This window comes from Miscanthus floridulus, chromosome 19 (genome assembly GCF_019320115.1).
Source record: "Miscanthus floridulus cultivar M001 chromosome 19, ASM1932011v1, whole genome shotgun sequence".
Lineage (NCBI taxonomy): Eukaryota > Viridiplantae > Streptophyta > Magnoliopsida > Poales > Poaceae > Miscanthus > Miscanthus floridulus.
In genome coordinates, this window is record NC_089598.1 from 44,464,674 (window position 1) to 44,478,647 (window position 13,974).

Consider the following 13,974-nt stretch of genomic DNA (forward strand, 5'->3'; position numbering starts at 1 on the left):
CTGACGACGTGCTGAAACCGGCAGCGCAGAGGCTAACACATCTGAGGAGCAAGTGGTGTGCCCTAAGATGTCGCAGGTCATGGTTGGATGCTCTGTGCAGCCACCGAGTCCCTAGGGAGGGCCACTAGCTGTGGAGGAAGAGGATGAGGTCGAGGAGATTGAGCGTGAAGAATCATGACCTCAAGCAGTCTGGATCCTTTAGAAGCGTGGGGATGAAGTGGTGGTTGTGGAAGAGGAGGACACCCCCAGGGAGGTGAAGAGGCTACGGTCCACCCTTTCCACGGTTATGAAGCAAATTGAGGTTAGTATTGCGTCAACGGAGTCCATCCTTTACGTTGGAGAATATGGTCCTTTATAATCTTGGTGCTTTGCAGGGCATAGCGTGAACTGCCAAACAACGATAGCAGTTGATGGAAAGGATTTAGCCCCTCACCAAGGAGAATGAGAAGCTGAAGGAGGCGATGCGACTGATGGAGAAAAATGTCCAGTGGGCCCAGCGTGAAAGGGATCTTGCTAAATCAAATGCGAGGGACCTGAAGTACCAAAAGGGCGCCATATCTGAGCAGTTAAGGATCGTCTTCGAGCAGCTAGAGCGCACCTCCAAGCAAAAGTAAAACGTCTTTGAGTAGCTGGAGCGCACCTCCGACTAGAAGAAAGGTATTGCGGATCGATGAATTTTATTCTGCATTACCAAACAGTCCGACGATCATGATGTTTGTAGAGCAAGATGCGGTCAGGTCATCGGTCAACTCCAAGAGGAGAAGGAGAAGGTGTCCGAGTGAGCAAAGAAACTGGCCGAGGATCTAAAAGGTGAGTAGTTCATGGTCAAAGTTGTTGCTGATATGATTGCTTCGTTTGACGAATCCTTTTGGTGTCTGCACAATACCGTCGAAGAACCAAGGCATAGTTCGATGTGCTGGAGCTAGAGGCGAAAATACCAGAGGGGAAAGCTCGAGGCTGTGGTGGCGGGAGTGAACCCAGTGCTCAAATGTATTGACATGGAGGTAGCTCCTCAGCCCGACAACATGCCGCCATGTCCGGAAGCCATCATTGATAGGTGCAAGGCGGCGTGGGAGAACTTCAAGAGCTTCAACTAAGATGCCACTGTCTCCGTCATGACACATGCCCTAGCGGTGGTCTAGTCCCACTACCCTGCCATCAATCTTCAAGCGATAGGGGCTAGATTTGCTAAAGGGACAGGTGCGATGAAATAGGAGCAGTTGAAGGATGAGGTGGAGGACGTGGCGAAGAGGCTGGCCGGCGATGTCAATCTGCTCGGCTAGGTAGACGGTGAGGGCCAAGCGCAATGACCAGAGTGGAGAGGAACTTATATGGGACACTGGAGAGGAGGGTTAGATGCACAAGGGCATAAGCAAACATTTATGTATTTGTATAAATGTTTTATGTAGATGACATGTGCATGTTCATGCGGCTTGCTAACACTTGTGGTGAAAAAGAGACATGTTGTTAACCCTAACGCGTTTATACATGGTATAAGTAGCGTCCGAGCAGTTAGTTCATTACTAGGCTCTTGGCCTTGGATAGCCCATATTCCATAACATCGAGCGCTAGAGCCCGTGCACGTGTATGAGGAACAGATGTGACCGATGAACCATAGCCAACCACCCATAACGCAGAGCGCGGAGCCCGTAGCACGTGTAGGGAGAGATCGAAGACTAGGTTTTCTCCAAAGAACATAGAGCAGAACATGTGCTGCTCGATGGTTGGTGAAATATCTTAAAGAAATTTTAGTATGGAGAAATGGGGCAGAGCAGTTATGGAGATCACGTATAATTGCTGGAGTTTGTTAAGGAGTAGCATAGAGCTGGCGACCGCAAATGGAGATTAAACCGGAGTGGAGAAATAACAGAGACAAATTATGGCGATGAAAACTTTATTCATCATGGAATGAAGAGTATATATCTGGAGCGTTTCAAGGATACAAACATATGAGGTGCTCGATGTGCCATGATTTGGGGATGTCGATTCCATCCATGTCACATAGCCGGTAAGACCCTGGTCCGGTAACCTCTTTGACCGCGTAAGGCCCTTCCTAAGGGGAGGAGAGCTTGTGCATCCCTTTAGTTTTCTGCTTTCTACGGAGAATGACATCGCCGACCACAAATGAACGACCTTTGATATTGCGATTGTAGTATCTTTGCAAGCCTTCTAGGTATTTGGTTGTGCGGATGCAAGTGACCAGGCATTCTTCTTCGACTCTATCAATGTCCTTTGTCTGAACAGCTATGGCTTGCTCTTCATTATAATGCTCTACTCTGGGTGCTTGGAAAGCAATGTCCACGGGAAGTATGACCTCTGAGCCATAGACCAACAAATATGGAGATACATCGGTATTGCGAGTAGCTTGAGTGCGTAGTCCCTAGACTATAGCTGGGAGCTCTTTGAGCCATCTGCCTAGATGCTTTTCCTCTTTCTGGTATAGTCTCCTTTTGAGGGCATCGAGGATCATGCCGTTCGCCAACTCGACCTGGCCGTTGGCTCTAGGATGGGCAACAGAGACGTATTTGACGAAGATGCATCAGTCTTCGCAGAAGTCCCAAAAATGGTGACCAGTGAAAGTAGTTTTAGGGTCAGTGATAATGCTGTTCAGGAGACCGAATCTATGGATGATATCTTTGAAGAGCTCAACTGCCTTCTTTGCAGTGGCCGAAACAAGTGGCTTATATTTGATCCACTTAGAGAACTTGTCAATGGTGATGTATATGTACCGAAAACAGCGTGGCGCAGGCTTGAAAGGCCCGATCATGTCCAGTCCCCAACATGCAAAAGGCCAAGATGCTAGGATGGTCATCAATTCCTGCGCCAGCATGTGTATTTGCTTGGCGAAAAATTGACATCCTTCACAACGTCGGATGAGGTCTTCTACATCGGCGATGGTTGTGGTCCAGTAAAAAATAGCTCAGAAAGCTTTCTCGACCATGTTTCTGGAGGCCGCGTGATTGCCACAAGAGTCAGAGTGAATTTCAAGAAGTAGTTTCACTCCCACTTCTTGGGTGATGCATTTCTGCAATATCCCTTCCTTTGCACTTTTCCTTATCAAGTTCCCATCTACCAGCATGTAATGCTTGCTGTGGCAGATGAGGCATTCAGTTTCAGTCTTATCGGTGGGTACGTCGGCACTGGTGAGGTACTTGATGAACTGTTCTCTCCAATCTTTGGCCGATAGAGGTACTGCAAGTACCAGCTGCTTGGTGAGGGGATTTCTTGAACTTTCTTTTCTTCCTTAATAGACGGCGTAAAGAGATCTTGAACGAAGACCCCAGGCAGAATCATGGCGTGAGAAGAGCCTATCTTAGATAGGTGGTCGACGAGCTAATTTTGGTCTCATACCACATGGTGGTACTCGATACCATAGAACTTTCCTTCGAGTTTCATGATCTTGGTGCAATACACGTCCATCTTCTCACTGGAACAGGACCAATCTTTATTGACCTGGTTGATGACTAGCGTGGAGTCTCCATATACCATGAGGCATTTGACGCCGAGCTCAACAGCTATACGGAGTCCGTGGAGACATGCTTCATATTCCGCAGCATTGTTGGAGGCTGGAAAATGAATTTGGAGACGTATCAGAGCTTGTCCTTGGTTGGAGTAATGAATAAAATGCCAGCACCAGCACCGTTGATGTTGAGGGCACCGTCGATGTACATCACCCAGTGCTTGGGGCAAGCAGCGGGGATGGGCTCTTGGATCTCGGTCCACTCAGCGACGAAGTCAGCCAGCGCCTGTGACTTAATGGTAGGCCTACTTCTGAATTCGATGGAGTAAGTGCCGAGCTCGACAGCACACTTGATTATGTGGCCATTGGCCTCTTTGTTGTGGAGGATGTCCCCTAGGGGGAACTGGATGACCACGGCGATCTTGTAGTACTCAAAGTAATGGTGGAGCTTGCACGACGTGACCAGAATGCATATAGCAACTTTTGAACCAGAGGGTAACGAGTTTTGGACTCATTAAGAACCTCACTGATGAAGTAGACTAGACGCTGTTCCTTATAGGCATGTCCAACTTCCTCGCGCTCGACGACGATAGCTGTGCTAACGACACGAGAAGTGGTGGTGATGTAGATTAGTAGGGTTTTGTCTGATTGAGGCGCCGTTATGATTGGTGGCCTCATTAGAAACAACTTGAGCTGCTCGAAAGCCGTATCAGCCTCCTCCAACCAGGAGAAGCGCTCAGAGGCCTTGAGTAGTTTGAACAATGGTAGTCCCTTTTCACCGAGGCGTGATATAAAGCAACTGAGAGCAGCCATGCACCCTGTGAGCTTCTATATATCCTTTATGTAATTTGGTCGTTTCATATTGGTAATGGCGGAGACCTTGTCAGGGTTGGGTTTGATACCATGGGCGCTGACGATGTAGCCTAGGAGTATGCTTGATAGAACTCCAAAGATGCACTTTGAAGGGTTCAACTTCCATCGGTATCTTTTTAGGTTGGCGAATGTTTCTTCGATATCGGCAATAAGACTATCGATGGTTTTGGATTTGATGACCACATTGTCGATGTAAGCTTTGACATTGTGGCCTATCTATTGATCAAGGCACATCTGGATGGCCCTTTGATAGGTCACCCCAGCATTCTTGAGTCCGAAGGACATGGTGGTACGCACCGAAAGGCGTGATGAATGACATTTTGATCTGGTCGTCCTCTTTGAGGGATATCTAGTGGTAGCCAGAGTAATAGTCGAGGAAGGAGAGGAGTTCATAGCCGGCGATGAAGTCTACAACCTCATCTATCCAAGGCAGACCGAAGGGGTCTTTAGGGCAGAGTTTGTTGAGATCAGTGTAATCAACGCATATTCTCCATTCTTTATTCTTTTTCTGAACAAGATCTGGATTTGCTAACCACTCAGGATGATACACTTCTTTAATAAATCCGATAGCTAGGAGCCATTTTATTTCTACCCTAATAGCATCCTTCTTGTCTGGCACGAATCATTGGAGTTTTTGCTTGATCGATTTAGCAGTAGGCGAGACATTCAAGGAGTGCTCGATCTTCTCCTGTGGTACCCCTGGTAGGTCTATAGGTTTGCAAGCAAACACATCAGTGTTGGCACATAGGAAGGAGATGAGCGTGCTTTCCTATTTGGGGTCGAGATGAGCCCCAATATTGACGGTCTTGGTGGGGTCATCGAGGCCGAGGCCGACCTCCTTCATTTCCTTGGACTTAGCGGAGGCACGTGGAGGCTCTAGCGTTGGGATCTCCTGGTCATCAGTGGGCACCGTCTTGGCATCAGTGACCATGCTAGCCATCTGGATGGAGAGGTCAGTGGCTTCGGCAAGGGTGAGACTCTCCGTTTCATAGGCTTAGGCGATGGAGAGGTTGGCCCATAGGGCCAGAACTCCTGTAGGCGAAGGCATCTTCAACACCAGATAGGCATAGTGTGGTATGACCATGAACTTGGCCAGAGCTGGCCGACCAAGTATGGCATGGTAGGTAGTGTTGAATCAGCAACGTAGAAGTTGATGTGCTCGATGCGGAAGTCGCTGGCCGTGCCGAATTGTATTGGGAGGGTGATCTATCCAAGCGATTTGGATGCCCTGCTAGGTACCATGCCCAAGAAGGAGGAGTTGGAGGGAGTGAGGTCTTCTATTCCAAGGCCCAGCTCCTTTAGGGCTCCAGTGAAGAGGAGGTTCAGGGTGCTTCTGCCATCGACAAGCACTTTCCTGAACAGTACTTTCTTGACGGTTGCATCAAGGATGAGGGGGAAATGCCCTATGTAAGGGATGTCCGCCCACTGGTTGGTCCTGCTAAAGGTGATAGGGACCTCAGACTAGGGGCGATAGATGGGGTTGGTGATGGCATCTTCTGTGTTGACGGTGAGCACCCGGCGGGTGGTGAGCTTTCGATCTCTCCTACTCCCGGCAGCGGCGAGGCCCCCAAAGATAGTGGTGACCACTTTGTCATGATCCTAGAAGGCATTGTTGTTGTCCCTAGGTGGTCGACGACCTCTAGCTCCATCATCGTTGTCGTCGTCGTTCTTTTTGGCCTAGAATTCCTTCGCCAAGCCAAGGCAATCCTTCATCTTGTGCTTGCTATTCTTATAGAGAGGGCATGGGCCTTCAAGAATCTTCTTGTACTGATTATCATAGTTACGCTTAGCGCGAGGTTCATCAATAGAAGCGATGATGTTGTCTGGTCAGCGACGGCGATATTGACTAGCCTTGGACCCCTCCGGCCGATCGCGGCCACTATCCCAATGGTAGCCGTGGTCGTCGTAGCGGCAGTCACTATGGCATCGTTCGTCGGGGCGCTCGTCACTATAGCGAGTTGAGCGGTGAGTGCCCACATCCTCGTTGAAGCGTACTTCGGCCTCTTCAGTGTCGGCATACTGATTGGCGGTCATGATCATCTCACCAATCCCCTTTGGCGACTTACGATTGAACTTGGAGCGGAGGTCATGGTGATGGAGTCCTCGAACAAAGGCGGTGATGACTTCCACTTCTATGATGTTGGGAATAGAATTCCTCATCTCAGAAAAATGTCTGATGTAGCTACGGAGGAGCTCAGATGGTTTCTGGTAGATGCAGTTCAGATCGTGCTTGGTGCCCGATCGAGTACACATAGCCATGTAGTTGTCGGTGAAGACCTTCTTTAGCTATTCCTAGGATCCGATGGAATCCAGGGCAAGGCTCATGAGCCAGTTCATTGTAGTTGGCGTGAGCATGACGGGAAGATAGTTTGCCATGACACTGGTATCTCCCCCGGTGGCGCGCATGGCGGTGGCATAAGCTTGTAGCCACTGTGTTTGTTCATCCGCCCCTCGTAGGGCTCGACCCTAGTGATTTTGAAACCACGAGGCCACTGGAGCGTTCGGAGTGCCCTCGTGAATGCTCGGGGCCCTTCGGGATCGTCACCATCGTTATCGGCGGTATTGCCGGTGTTAAGCGGCTGGAGGGTAGCATCCAGATTGCTGAATTCTTGCTCGTATTCCTGACGCCGATGTACTTCTTCTTCATGGCAAGAGAAACAACGCCCGTCGATATGATGTCGCACGTCCCGGAGATTATTGATGTGCGCTCGGACATCTTGGTCGACTTCTTGGTCATATTGGCAAGGGTAGTCGATTCGGTTCCCCCTAGCTCCCCCTAGAGGGGTTGTCCATCGTCACGCTGTTGATCGGTGAAACGGCTTCTGCTGGGGTGACGATTGGATCTTGGTGCGGTGGATCGGCAAATGGAGCTTGTCGAGTAGGAAGGTCACTGATCCTAGCAGATCTCATTGACCTAGCAGTGTGTAGCTTTTAGCATTGCGATGACCTTGGTGACCTCTGGCGTTTGCTCGAGCCGAGCGAGCTCATTAGTGGCCAAGACCAAGTTGGCACTTGGGGTCTTGTAGACATCATGGCCGTCAACATGAACGAATTCGTCGTCGAGGTTGTGGTGGAGTGGGAGTGGCCTCCCTTGCGAGTCGAGCTACTCTCCATGGCGAGCAGCCTCAGCTAGCACAATGGCGGCCTCATTTGCTTGGCGCTACGCACGGTTGGCATTTCTAATGACGCAAGCCGCGCGGTCCTCATCGGTTTCTCCATCTCATGGAGGGCTGTCAACACTAACATTAAAAATCCCGCCCCCTCAGAAGGGTGTGAAAGGAGATTGAACGACGGCGGTTTCGACGACAGTCGCCATAGAGACCTGGGACTCAGAGTCTTGATTTTCCTCTAGGATGGTGTGGAGGGATGCTTCGGGGCATCGGCTGATTTGCAGCATATTGATAGTTGGCGAGAGCTGGTCGGTGATTGGATCGGCGAGAGGATAGATGTCTCCCACCTGGTCGGTGAATCTGCCCCTTAGGGCCTCTTTATGGATGGCGGCCATAACTGATGGAGTTTTCTGATCAACCTCTGATAGATCTGAATCGAAGGGTGGTCGGCGCTGATCTAGAGTGTTTAGAGCCGATTCTATGATGGAGAGGCAGTCGACAAGCTTTTGGCCAACCTGATCGATAGATGCGATCAGATCATCGTTGCTGATTTGCTTCCTCGGGTAGCGAGGGAGCGGGGGTGAGTTGTTGGTAAAGACGACCTCAGAGGCAGTTCTAAGATTGGATCTAGTTTTGCAGGTGCTGGTGTGGTCGGCACAGAATCGATCTGCACCAGATCGATGATCTCTCCATCTCCATCAGCATTGATGACCCAGGAGATCGATCTGACTATAAAGATCTGGCTGGGCTATGGGAAGGACGAAGAGCCTGCAAACGTACCATCTTGTTCATCATGGAAACAACACGCACACCCCTACCTGGCACACCAACTATCGACAGAATATCATCGACAGTCCTCCGAGGGGTATCCCACAAAGGTAGATTGATCGGCAGAGATGCGTGTAATCAAGAACCAGAAGGCAACAAAGACATAGGAGTTAGATAGGTTCGGGCCGTCAGTGCAACGTAATAGCCTACTCCTATGGTCTGCTAGTTTATATTGGCTATTGTATGATATTGCATGTGTTTTGAGGGGTCCCCTACCCGCCTTATATAGCTAGGGGGTAGGGTTACAAATTGGTTAGATCTAGGAGATAACCGGAAAGTAATAACAGATTACATGAATCATGGGATCAAACGTATCCTAACAGATCTCGTAGTATCTTTAGGATATCGCCCTTGATGTTTTATGGTGCATGCCGAGCAGTGCCGTGCACCATAGGTCTTTGTCTTGTGGGCTGGACCACCCCTAGGAGCGCGGCCCATGTAGTATGCCGTGGGTATCTGGGGTCGTACCCCCCACAGTGGTAGCCACACCACAAACGCGATTGGTGTGATCTCATAAGACTACAAGCCCCACTGAGAAAGTAGCCATTGGGGATGAACTCTTGCTTTTCTGCTACTGACCGGACGCTGCTGTCGTAGTGACCGGACGCGTCTGGTCGTCCTGACTGTTAGAGCGTGCGATCAACTGATCGGATGCTGATGTGGTAGAACCACCTAATATAATGCCTCACAGGAGTGCTTGTCTTCCATTAGACACTAAGCACTCAAGGGAGAACACTAAATTACTCGGTTCCATCGGGCACACCCTAGCGGAGAACCAAAAAATTCACATTTTTGCCATCAGGATCACAAATGAGAGAATAAAGCTTACATCATTCTTAACCATTTCTTATATCACTTTTAATACAACATCAGAGTATAATATTTATTGTTATGACAGCGGAATGAAATCATATTATCAGAGTTATGAATAATTTAATTGAACAGCGGAACATAAACATGTGATCAGAATTACAGCGGAAATAGATATCTAATCATGACATGATGAAGTGTTGATATGTAAACTATGACAACATATTATAAAACTTTCATTTATAAAAACATTTGATGAGAGTTATAAATAACAACTATGATCGCAACATAAAGGAATCCTCGCTAAGCCCACCAGGAGGTATCCACACACAAAGGTCAGTTCTAGCATCCACCTATCACCTACAACAGGGAGAATAAAACCCTGAGTACTCAATTGTACTCAGCAAGACTTACCCGACAGGAGGAAAGAAAAGACTCTAAGGATATGCAAGGCTATCTGGCTTGTGGGTTTATTGCATTTGCAGGAAGCATCACTAAGTGTGCGTCCTTATATTCAATTTTTATTAATAGCCGTATTAGTTCATTAACTAACCATTCTATGTAAGCACATGTACTACTTTCAAGTAGGTGGTAAGCAATCAGATTTCCTTTTTCCATCTTCCATCTTTCCTCTTTCAGTTCTTACTATGATGCTAAACCGTAGACAAGCCGTACCGGATCGCCTGGCGATTCGCGAATCAATGCCCCCAGCTGGGTACCTCGAAAACACACGCTCCGCTTGTACCCTAGGCACAACCAGGACCAACCCATTACTCTCCTGTCCTGGGTGTCCAGGTCCCCGTCCAAACTAGGACTCTAAGCCCCCGCCCCTGAGTCCCGGACTCAGTGCGGTGCAAGGACCTCCTCCACTAAAATAAAACCCTGACAGTCGGTCTGAAAAGAGCCGGATCCATGACAAGAGAGCAACAAGTCTTCCAAGCGCCCATACCCAAGTATGTGCTCGGGATAATAAGTCTGTGACTTGCCTAGATGCCTTATGCAACGATCGGTCCTTAACCGACCAAACAGGGAAAGCAGTGTAACCAAGCCATGCCCCGTGTCCACGGCGACACAACCTCTTACACCCACCAATACCCAAACCATATCCCTGCTCGGTCACCATTTATCATTTCCACCATTTATATTTTCCAAGTGATAATAATCCAATAATATATTTCCTATCTCTCGCGAGTGACAGGCAATCACTCGACTTCTACCGGAGTCCTGTAGCATAGCAATCTACACGATCCTATCATACTAGTAAGACTCATAGGATAAAGATATATATGCAAGTGGGTTTCATTCAACTCCTTAAAACTTAATGCACAAATATAATTTAAACTGCAGAAAAGTAGGGGTTATGCACCGGGGCTTGCCTGGGTAAGATATATTTAAAAGTTAGTATCTACATCTTCAAATCATCCACATCATCTAAATAGGAAGCCCATTGCATCATCTCCTAGAGAGAATACCATTACACCATCTGCAGATTCCCACTCATCCTTCACTTGATCCGTTGATCCATCATCGTACCTATATGATATGCATTGATGAAAATGCATAGATGTAAATAATCAACGACAACCGAAATGCTTAGAAATCCGATCATGACTCACAAGCTAACGAGATAGCTCTAACGATGATCGTACTTAGGCTACATATACACGTTGTCGGATAAGACGTTATTTCCCAATAATTATTTTAGTTATATAAACCAAGGTGTTTCTTTATTTTATTCCATCGATTAATCCTTACTCGAAATAAAGCATCATTAGCTACCTAGCAACTGATTATTCTGGAGCTACAAAAATTACCACGAGTACCTAATATTGCCAAGAGCCTACTATACGAATTTTAGATTCAACAATATCGCCGACTTATCCCAACAATTCATATAATTTATACTTTTACAATATTAAGTATCCCAATTTAATTATATAGCTCCTAAAAATATCATCAAACTATGTGAACAAATTACACCAATAGGTAGATCCTGATTTTAGAGACTCAACACAACTGGTTTAATAATTTTTGGACAACTACACAAATGTATATTGATTTTACATTTTTATTCCCGAACTAAATTAGCTACTTGTTTGAGAAATTAAAGGCCACGGCCATCAACCGGCCCAGTGACCCGGTCGGCCTAGTCCAGCGGCGAGGCCTCTAGGCGGACGGACATGCGCAGTGCACGGCCCAGCGCAACACGGCAGTGGCCTAGTAGGGCGCACGACCAGCCGGCCCAGGTGGCACTCGGCCCTGGCGCGTCTGGCGTGGCCCAAGCGGGCGCACGGCCAATGACCTAGACGGGGCGCGTGGCCAATGGCCCAGCGAGCGGCAGCGGTCCAGGCGCGGGCGCGGCCTAGGAAGCACCAAGTCGGCCCAAGCGCCAGACTGGCGGCCCACGCGGCCAGCCCAACGTGAAGGCCGTTTAGTAAAAACATCCCTACGTTTCTAACCATTTGTTATGCTACTGTTCCTATGAGTCATCCAATTCGCAGTAATCACCCAGGAATTACTCATTTCTTACCCCGGGGTCCCTCTCGTCATCCCCAAAAGCAGAGCACTGATGGGGTAAATCACCGGCCGGCGGCAGGACGGTGCATCCAGGCGTGTGGTCGCGCAACGGTGGTGCGCGTGCGCGGGGAAGGGAGTGCACGGCGGGGTGGTGGCGGCCATGGCTCAGCAAGCTCCATGGCACCGACGGCCAAGGCATGCTCGCGCGCCGTTGAGGTGCACACGCACGGGAGAGACGGTGGCGCTGCGGAGCGGAGCCCCATGGCGGCGGATGCGCCAGCACGCGGGCACCGGGAAACCATAGGGGAAACGCCACCGGCGACGTCCAGCCGGCGCGGATCATGGAGGCGGGCAGGCATTGTGGCCGTCACGGCCGTGGATGCGGCTGTTGCGGCGATGGGGCGCATCACCGGCATGGTCAGCAAGCGGGGCTGCGCGGACGACGGCGGGCGGCAATGGTGCCTGGAGAACAGCTGCTGCGACGCGGGCAAAACGGCGTGACCACGGGCGCAGTCAGGCGGGCACGGCGGCCATGCACGGCCGTGGCAGAAGAGGAAGAAGAGGGGCGCGGCGGTGGTGTGGCGCACAGCTACGGAACCGAGGGCGTGGGCCAGCGCGAGGCCGAGGTGCGCGTGTACGCGAGTGGATGGAAGGCGGTGGCGCAGGTGGAGCAAGGTGCGTAGGCTCGGTGATGGGAGGTGAATGGTGGGCGCGCATGCGCGGCCAGCAGCGGGGTGCGGAGGAGGTGGCGTGGACTACGGGCACAGACGCACGGATTGCACGGCAGGGCGACGGTGCCATAGGCGCGAATGGAGGCGAACAGGGAAGGGAAAGCATGAACTGGGATTGTGGTTCAGCGCGTAGCGAGCAGAGGGAAAGAAATGAGCCAGCAGCGATGGTAACAGCTCAGCTCAGAAAGCAATCGGAGACAGACATGACAGGACGGGGCAGACAGAGGTAAAGCGAGACAAGACCGAACGGGTAGAGACAGCAGCAGCAGAGAGACGCCCCATTAGGATTCAGAGGATGCAGCACACAGCGCAGCATACGGTGAAGTCGGTTTCCCCCTCATATGTGTGTGTGTATATATATATAACCCCTGAATCTACCGTGAGTGCTACTCCTGGCCCTTTAAACACTTGATAATCCGTTGCGTAACACGTCTCACACACGAAGATCATATTATATATTATATACGGTGCAGTCACTTGGGTCTTCTTTATATGTGTGTGTGAACAAACAATTGAATGAGACGATCGATTAGAGAGCTAAGCATGCATGCACGTACTTTCGGAGCTAAGCAGAGGTAGCTAGTTCAACGAACGAAACTAGGAGGGAGAGACAGCAGGAACACAGTGCAGACCGAGATGACTCAACTTGGTAGGACGCGAAGGCAGACAACGGCGCTGCGACAAAGGCAATAACGTGATGAGACAATAGAGGCAGACTGCGGTACAGCTCCGTTTGGCGATATCTAACAAGCCCGCGTACACGGCGACGTGGTCCGACAATGCGACGCGCATGTGAACAACGAATTGTTTATAAAAATTATTTTCACGCTTAATCAAATAAACAAGCCATTCACCCTATTATTTGCTATCAGACATTTTTAAACATAAGTTAAATTTTAAAATCCGAGAAAATTGTTTTGGAAATTTTTCTTAGGCCTAAACCATAGTGCTAAACAAGCTCGTAACACCAGAGGTGTTACAGTTGATGGCATCCGGTCATATGCCACCGGACGTGTCCGGTCATAACTTCGCCGCTCTGGAACCTCTCTATACTTGATTGTACGCTGCAGTTCCCGCTTCCGGTCAATTTGCCGCTAGCGTCTAGTCAGTGCTGAGTGTGTTGCTGGGATGATGAACAGTGCCATCGGTGCGTCCGGTCACTTTTAGTCCTTAGCGTCCGGTCGCTGCAGCTGACGCCTGCTGTTACCGAGCAACTGATCGGACACATCCAGTCCCTATAAGGGCTGCATTCGGTGCTACGTCCGGTCACCTCTGTGAAGCTTGTTTCTTCATGATCTTGTGTCCGTCTTGGTTCCAATCTTAGTGCTTGGACTTTGCTTGGTATCTTTGGTCTTCTCTTGTGCTTCTAAGGTCTTGCTTAATGGTGTTGATCATGGGATCACCGTGTTGCCTTCGTCAAAGTCACATCTTGCACCCTATTGAACTACAAAACAATCACTTGCAAATTCATTAGTCCAATTTGATTGTGTTGGTTATCAAACACCAAAATCCAAAGTAAATGGGCCTAGGGTCCATTTTCCTTACAGAGGCCATGGTGATGATCAAGTCCTCAAAGCTTGGAAAAGAAGAAAGAGAAAAACAAAAAGGCTCAAGGCAGAGGTATATTTGATAGGAGCTTTTGTTT